The following is an 8,846-nucleotide window of genomic DNA, read 5'->3' as shown; positions in this document are numbered from 1 at the left end:
ACATAGGTCATATCAGTGGAAGGCAGAACCGTTTTCCTTGACATTCCTAAGATCAACATAATAAGTTTTCGGTTACTGACATAAAATAATAACATCATGCTTTAAATTGACAAAAATATCAACTAAATTCTTGTAGTATTTCTTATAACATGAATTTTAATTAATTATTAAGGTTAATATGAACTTATACAGGAGTTATTAATATTTTGGTATCCCCTTTTTTAGAAAATTTCTTTAGAAATTTAGAAAATTAGAAATTTTTCTTTAGAAAAGAAAATTGTTATCTTAAAAACCTTAAATGCACACAATTAAATAAATTTATTAAAATAACTAAGTCATTATAAATAACTGAGCAATTGAATACAAGTACATTTTAAACAAAAAAAGTTTAATTTACAATCAAACATGTGTATAACAAATTTAAAAAATATGTAAACTTTGATCTTTTATATAGCATTAATGCGTCATATGACGAACCTAAAATAAAAATTGTAACAGATAAGTAGACAAAAGAAAAGAAAACAAAATAAAACTGGAAAACAATTTACCTGCATTTGGTAACCTGTTGTCATACTTCAGTTGCTGTCATGATGCAGCTTGTCAGTGTTGTATCATGATGTTATTTGATGTTGGCTTTTAGTAAACTTTAGTTACTTAAAAAGACATCACAATAGATTTAAAATATTTTAATTAAAAAACAAAATAATAAATGCCTCAAGGAGCCTAACTATAAACATTAAAGATAAAAAATCAAATTGAGATATAAATAAATTGGATTTATATAGCTAAATATATTGTCTTGGCTTATAGTAAATTTTAAAAGCAGTGAGTTCAATAAATTAAACTACCATTTAATTATTTTTAACAATAGAATGTAGCATCATTATATTATGATATTTGGATAATGAATCAATTTAACTATATTTAAGTTTAATTAGTGAAAAAACTAATAAGATTTTAATTAAAAAAGACCAAAACAAATCAAATATACAACATAATATATTATTTAAAAAAAAATTACAAATTAAAAAATAAAGATTGAAAAAATATCTTCACTGATAGAACACATTTACAACCTTTTGGTTGCTTTTTTTTCTTAGGTGTCTCCCAACATCCCAGTATGAATGAGCCCTCTATTTGATGAAGGGCTCATCCATACCGTCATTACTACAACACTTATTGAAGGACCTATCCAAGAGAGGCCCTGGGTGTTGGGAGCAATAATTTTTTGTAGTGCTCAAGTGTCAACGAATCTAAAATTACAAAAGCTCTCAAATGTTAACGAGTCTAAAATTATAAATAGAAGAATATAATAAAAATTATAAATACTTGAAATTTTAAATTAAAAGAAATGAGACTAAATTAAAAAGGGTTAAGCATGTGAAAAATTTTATTTTAATAAAAATATGAGTATAATACGAACAGTTAAAAAATGTCATATTTATTAAATAATTATTTCACCTATTGCAAATATTTCTCCATACAAAATGTAAAACTCAGCCTTACCAGTTATGCTTCTACCAGACACTAAAAACAAAAAATATACGTCAGAATAATTTATAAAATAATATTTACATATAAATAAATATATAATTATAATTTTTTTTACCTATTCCCCCCATTTCCTCCATAAAGTTGTTTAAAGTAAGAAAAAAGATAGCTGAAGCTAAAACTAACTAAAAATAACTATAAACTAAACCAAAACTATAAATTTAAATAAACTTTAAATCTTAAAATCTGTACCTCAGAAGACAAAGGTCGGTTGTCCAGTTTTTTGTGAAAATGAGTTATGTATGAGACCTTTTTAGTTTTTTCAGTATCTACAGTGGTATAAAGACTTGTCCTACGACAATGTGAAACATTACAACACGCCCTGGTCTAACATTATGATCATTTCCAAGGTTGTTTACATGTTCGTGTAAGGCATCATACTGCTTGCTTCTCTGTTTGTTTTGGTTATTTCTAATGAAAGCAAGGCGCTGGCCTTCAATTTTAACTAACGAATCAACAGCATAATGCTGAAACAGTTTTTTGCCATAAAAGAGTGAAGAAAAAAATTGTCTAACTGAAAGTTTATAACCAATGTAACATGTTCAGGGTTGTGAACCAATTGATTATGCCAACCAGCATCACCCCTTGGAAAAAATAGAGGATAACCCAAGGATCTAAGTTGACATACTTGATATAGTTTTAAGAGGATGACCTCTTGGGTAAATAACAACTTTCCTGGAACCATGTGGTGCACCATCTTCACCAACAAATACAACTTCATTATGTGAAGGGAGATTATAGCAACGTCTATCTTACCCTTTAAGTAAAGACATTTTTACAACTGACACTGAGCAACCTTCTATAGCTGCTCGATGAATTTCTTTATCTTCCACTTCAGCCAAGTTTTTAAATGCAAGAGCAAATGGGTTCTCTTCACCAATAATAGTTTGCAATTGAAACATTAAATCGTGTATGCAAAGATCATTACCACGTTTTTGCATTCTAAAATTTATTGCTGCGGGTGGATCATAGATGTATAGTTGACAATATGTCAGCAGAACATCTTGATTTGGCCTAAGATTACCTTTACGATGAAATACTTGACCACATATTCTAAAACATGGCGGCCCATGATTTATGGGTTAAACTACATTAGCTTTAAATGAAGCAAAAAAAAGACAGGCATTATAGTTTTAATATATTTTAAAAAATTCAGATTGACATTTCCATCTGCATAATTTCTTTTAAATAAATCTTGTGGAAATGGTGAAGGCTGCGACAAAACTACATTTCCATAATGGTAATATAAAAAATGTGTTTCATCAGGAAAATTCTTAGCACCACAATGCTGACAAATATAATTCTTTTCTCCTAAATAATTATAATCTAAAATAGTATTACTACTTGCTATACAATGCATTCTTTCGTATGTAGCAGCATTTCTAGCATTTTGTTGATTATTAATTTCATCTCGCCTAATCTCTTTCATTTCTGCAACGAATATTTTCAACTTGCCTAACCAAGCTCTCCTCATTTGGGTTCGAATTATATGCTGCTTGCTGAGCAGCATTTCTAGCATTTTGTTAATTTTTAATTTCATCTCGCCTATTTCTCTTCCATTTCTGAGCAACACATTTACCAAGTCATAGCACTTTGAAAATATGGAAACAACATAATATATTGTGTTTATAGTTGGTACATATGTACCAACTATAAACACAATATATATATTTAACCTTGTATAAACATATTTAAACACGTTAATAAAACAATTATATAACACATATTAACACATACACAAACAATAAAAAAACACTTTACGTTATTATAAAAACACATAATTAAAACAAATATAAAGCACAAATTACCGCATACACATACTTATCAAAAAATCATATATGCAAACTATAAACATGTGCAAACAAAAAATTTTAAAATGACGTGAGAAAATTTAAAGAGATTCAAAGTAAACAAAATATATATTTACAAACAATACTTTTTACCTTCTTTTTTTTTTTTATAAGAACTGTAATCCTCATAACAAAATTTAACCTTTACATACAATAACATGTGACATGTCATGTCAGTGTTAGCACAAAATTTTAATTTATTTTTCTCAATTTTCTAAAAAAGAACAAAAATAGATAACAGCATCTATTATCTATTTTTGTTATATAACTTTTTTGTTGCATAAAAAATAATTAGGCCTCATCCATACCCCTAATTTCCTTCTAAAAAATAAAATATAAGCTCAATAAAAACAAAACTGCTAAAAAAAAAAATAAAGCTAAAAGAAAAACTAAAACAAACAAAATGTAATTGATTTAAAAAATTAAAAAGAGTGATCCTTTCTACTTTATATCTAATTAAAATGTTATATATAAATTGCTAAACTCTTTTCTATACTTACTTCAATTATAATAAAAAAATTATCTAAACGATAATTATTTATCTTAATATGATTCTTTATGTAATATTTCTAAACTAATAAATTATAATTAAATTCCAAAAGGTAAAAAGTTTTAACTCACTTGAGAGATCTTTCTCCAATGACCGCGTGCATTTTAAGAACGCGCTCTTTTGTTTACTCAATGCTTGTGATTCTCATAAGGGGTCATCCACAGATTATGTCACCCAATTATTATCCGTTTTAGACCCCTCCCCCCTTGTCACAATGTTGTAACTCTTTAGTAACAAGTTTCGTATGAGTCATCACAAAACTACTAATGCTCCACCCCCTCCTAAGGTGTGATGTAATTTATGGATGGACCCCTAACTACTTTCATCCAGGGCCGCTCCAAGTTGGCTCAGGGCTCTAGGCCAAAATTAAGTTTGAAGCTCCAAAATCCAATATTATTTAATTGATATAATATTAAAAATAGAAGGCAAATATAAATTACATTATTAATTTTATTGCAATTTATTTCAAAAAACTAAATTATTTCCATGCTTCGACTAAATCAACATTTAGTCAACTAAGTTGATTTCAAAAATTTAATAATCGATTTTAATTGACATTAGAAAAAATATTAGTCTATTTCGTCAACAGTCGTATTTTTTAATAGTCGTAACAATACTAATTTTCATATTCTCAAGAAAAATAATAAGTATTTAACAAAAATTTAGCGCATTCGAAGCCTTGGCGCCTGGGTGAAAATCAGATATAATCTGATTATACTTTTTTAAATTTTTGATTTCTTGAAATATTTTGACTTCCATTTTTTTATTAGACCATATATCTTTTATTCAAGTTTATATCTTTTATTCGTGTTGTATATTCCATGATCATATTTAATATTGTCACGGAATATACAATGACAAGATTATTGTCATTGTATAACATAACAATAAAAGTTGTATAATATATATTTTGTCATTGTTTATACAATGTATATTGTCATCGTATATACAAACACAGTAAACATTACATACACAATGTTTATACAAAAATTATTTTTACAAAAAAAGTGTTTATCCAAGTTTAACGTAAAAAATTTATAATTTTGGTAATAACTGTTGGTTTGACTGTTTTAATAAAATTGATTAGTAGTAATTATGTAAATTTTGATGGTATTTGTTTTTATTATATATATATATATATATATATATATATATATATATATATATATATATATATATATATATGTAAATTATGTTAGTGTATTTTACAAATAGAGTGCTCAATGTTCTTAAAGAACAGAGCAATAATCAATTACTTATATAGAGCAATAATTAATTAATTATATATATATATATATATATATATATTATATATATATATATATATATATATATATATATATATATATATATATATATATATATATATATAGATATATAGATAGATAGATAGATAGGTAGAAGATATATATATATATATATATATATATATATATATATATATATATATATATATATATATATATAATATATATATATATATATATATATATATATATATATATATATAAAATGGAAAACTAATCTCATGTTAGGGACAAAAAGAAATCCTACAAAGCATTATGCAACAATTTTAAATATGGAAGATGTTGAAGTTGGTGTTTGGCATATAAACCAAGTATAAAAAAATGCTCCAAAAAAAAACTACAAGCAAAACATAATCTGGTACAATCCTCCATTTAGTAAAAATGTTAAAACCAAAATTGGTCAACACTTTTTAACCCTAATTGACCAGCATTTAACTAAAGACCACAAACTACACAAAATAATTAACAGAAACACAATTAAGATATGCTTCTCCTGTATGCAAAACATAAAATCTATCATCAACTCACACAACAATTATATTTTATATAGCGATGTAAAGCTATCAGAAAAAGCCTGCAATTGCATTAAAAAATCTCTTTATCCACTGAACAATCATTGCTTGTCTAACAACATTGTTTACCAAGCCACCGTAAGCTCAAATAAACATCAATACAAAGAAAAAGTATACATTGGGATAAGCAAAAACTCTCCTCTAAAATCCTTTAACACAAAAAAGTACAAGAACGACACTGAGATGTCTAAGGAAGAAGTCTAAGTATGGGAATTAGAAGAAAATAACTTTACACCTTCAATCAAATGGAATATTTTTAAACGCTGTAAAACATACAATCCTTTGCCAAAAATTTGTAAGCTATGTTTAATCAGAACTCATTCTACTGTAGTTTGTAATTTGTAAATGTTTTTTTATATTATGATTTTGTATTTCATAGCTGATGATTGCCAATTGGCATGAAGTTTTAAGTTCCATTAAAATTTATTTTTTCTAAATTTAAGTATAAATTTAAGTATAAATATTTTTAACTTTGCAAGCTTAGCTTGCAAAGTTAAAAATATTTGAAGGTTTAAAATCAAGTAAGATAAACAAAAGAAGTCATTTTGTTTATTTCAAGTAAGATAAACGAGAGAAATAGTTAAATTGAGTTATTATAAAATATTATAACAATCTTTTCTTTAAACAGTGTCTTTAAAATGTTAATAAAAATTCTGCAATGCGCCAGACCCCTGAAACGGCGGTCTATAATGACCAGTATCCAAACTGCAGACTATCTATACATTTTATAACTTTACATTATACTTAAGTTCATTGGTTTATTATACTATAATACATAGTATAATTTCATATATAAAGGGCATATTACATTCATTTTGTATTTTGCAAATAAAAAGTTTTTATTGCATCAAATTATTTAAAATTATAAATAAAGTAAAAAAGTAAAAAATATTTTTGAAGAGGAAGCCAAACTGCTTTGCAATACTGCTGATGATGTTTAGTGAGTGGGCTTTTTAATATATTTGTATGTTTGTATTCTGTATGGACCTCTGGCGCCGGCCGGCCGCAGCAAAGTTATAAGATTTAGCAGGGGTTGATAGCTGGGGCTAGAAACAAATTTATGATACTTAATATATTATAATTTTATGCTAACATTTACTATTTATTAAATACTGCCTTACATTTAAATACTTTTAAACTCTAATTTATTTCCTACAAGATTGCAAGCAACTACTATTAAGTTATGAGTTACTTTAAAATAGAGAATAAGTTAAAATACTAGAAAACGTATAACTGAAGACTTAAAAATTTGTAAGTTATATAAAAAAGGAAAACATGAAGATGAGTAAGAGTTATAAACCATGATTGTATTTGTAGAGTGGCTCAAGCTTGGCAGATAAAGCAGGTCTAATTACATTGACAATATGCTTTTAGATTTTGTCTGAAAGTAAGAGGGTTGTTATTTGTCAAGTTAGGAATGCCAACAATATTGCAATATTTTTTTGCAGTAAATAAATGAGTTTTGTTGTCTTGTAGGATAGTTTTGGATTGGATTTGGATTGTAGGAGAGGTCAAAGGTTTTTAGAGTTTTGAAAAATTGGATTCACTTATTTAGCACTTTTTAAAAGTTTAGTAAAAATTGAAGAGAGTTCTAAAGAACGCTTTTTTTAAGGCTATGATCGAAATCTATTCTGGAACACAAACTGTAGAAGTGTTTAATTAAGAATTAACTTTAACATTAAAAGCCAGAGTGATTTTGAAGTTTAACGATGGGTTAATCTGTTTAACTGTCAGGAAGAGTAATGCCATTATATTCAAGAGTCAAATTAGAGTAAGATTTCTTTGCAAATAATTCTGCTTACGGGGAGATGTAAAAAAAATCAGACCCATGAATTAGAGATTAAATGTTGGACTTACTTTAGTTAATGACATTGTTGAAGACTAACCAAAAGTTTCTAGAACCTAACATCTGAGATAAGATACAAGATTTAGTAAAATTAGAATAACAGAGCTTAACATTAGACAGAACTTTTTTACATTAGCTTCTTGCAATAATAAAAGGACATTTGTTCTTAAGAGAGATGCTCTTGTAAAAAAGATGAAAAAATTGATTAATATTTAATAAAATAACTGCTCAAAATGGTGAAAAATATGGAGTAGAATGAGGCTTGACTTGAAATTGAAGAAAAGTAATTAAAGCTTTCAAACATTTATTCCAGATTGAATAAAAGCTTCTAATAAAATCCAGTAAAAAATGGTCCTGATAGAAGTAAGAAAACTTGAAGAGAGTGCCTTACATATTGTATAAATGAGATTTAATCAAGAAAAAAAATGCTCTATATTGTTTATATTAGAGAAACAGCATAAAAGAGGAAGGCTAAAGCCTGATGATGATGATTATTATCATCATCATCATCATCATCATTAGGCTTTAGCATTCCTTTTTTATGTTGTTGACAATGATGATGATGATGATGATGATGATGATGATGATGATGATGATGATGATGATGATGATGATGATGATGATGATGATGATGATGATGATGATAATGATCATAATGATGTTGATGATTATGATGATCATGTTGATCATAATGATGTTTATATATGCATATATATACAAAATATAACATTTAAAATATACTTTAGATGTATAAATGTTTATGCAGCCCCGGTCACAAACCTGGCCCCGGCTATATTTTATCAAACCCGGCCCTAGCCCTGGTCAAATATCAACCCTGGTCACTTACTACGTGCTGGTTCACCGTAAGTCACTTTTCATAAATGTTTGTGTTTTGTACACAAACATACATTTATAAAAAGTACGAACCTCTGGTGCGGTATTCATCCACTTGTATTTCACTATGTATATATATATACGTTTATGTTCAGTCGCCTGTAGGTTCCTGTATGTTTATATGATTATTAATTTTATTAATTTTGATGATTATTATTTTTTAAATTATTGTTTTATAAATTTATTTTTTTAGCGTTTTTAAATTTAATTTTTCGGACATACATAGAAACATACATAAATTTAAATGTTCTCAAAAATCTAAAAAGCCATGGGAAA

The 8,846-nt window shown here is 26.6% G+C and overlaps 1 long non-coding RNA gene across 1 annotated transcript; it reads right to left on the bottom strand.

The window, feature by feature from the left end:
* Window positions 1-356: 356 nt before the first annotated feature.
* LOC136087473 (uncharacterized) lies at window positions 357-4,810 on the bottom strand. The gene is made up of 3 exons (XR_010641814.1): window positions 4,023-4,810; window positions 549-1,527; window positions 357-477 (listed from the first exon to the last, which is right to left on the bottom strand). It is a non-coding gene; the product is annotated as an uncharacterized LOC136087473 (long non-coding RNA).
* Window positions 4,811-8,846: the final 4,036 nt, after the last annotated feature.

This window comes from Hydra vulgaris, chromosome 11, assembly GCF_038396675.1.
Source record: "Hydra vulgaris chromosome 11, alternate assembly HydraT2T_AEP".
Taxonomy (NCBI): Eukaryota; Metazoa; Cnidaria; class Hydrozoa; order Anthoathecata; family Hydridae; genus Hydra; species Hydra vulgaris.
Note: the sequence above shows the minus strand (reverse complement) of the source record. Positions and strands in the feature narration are given on the sequence as shown.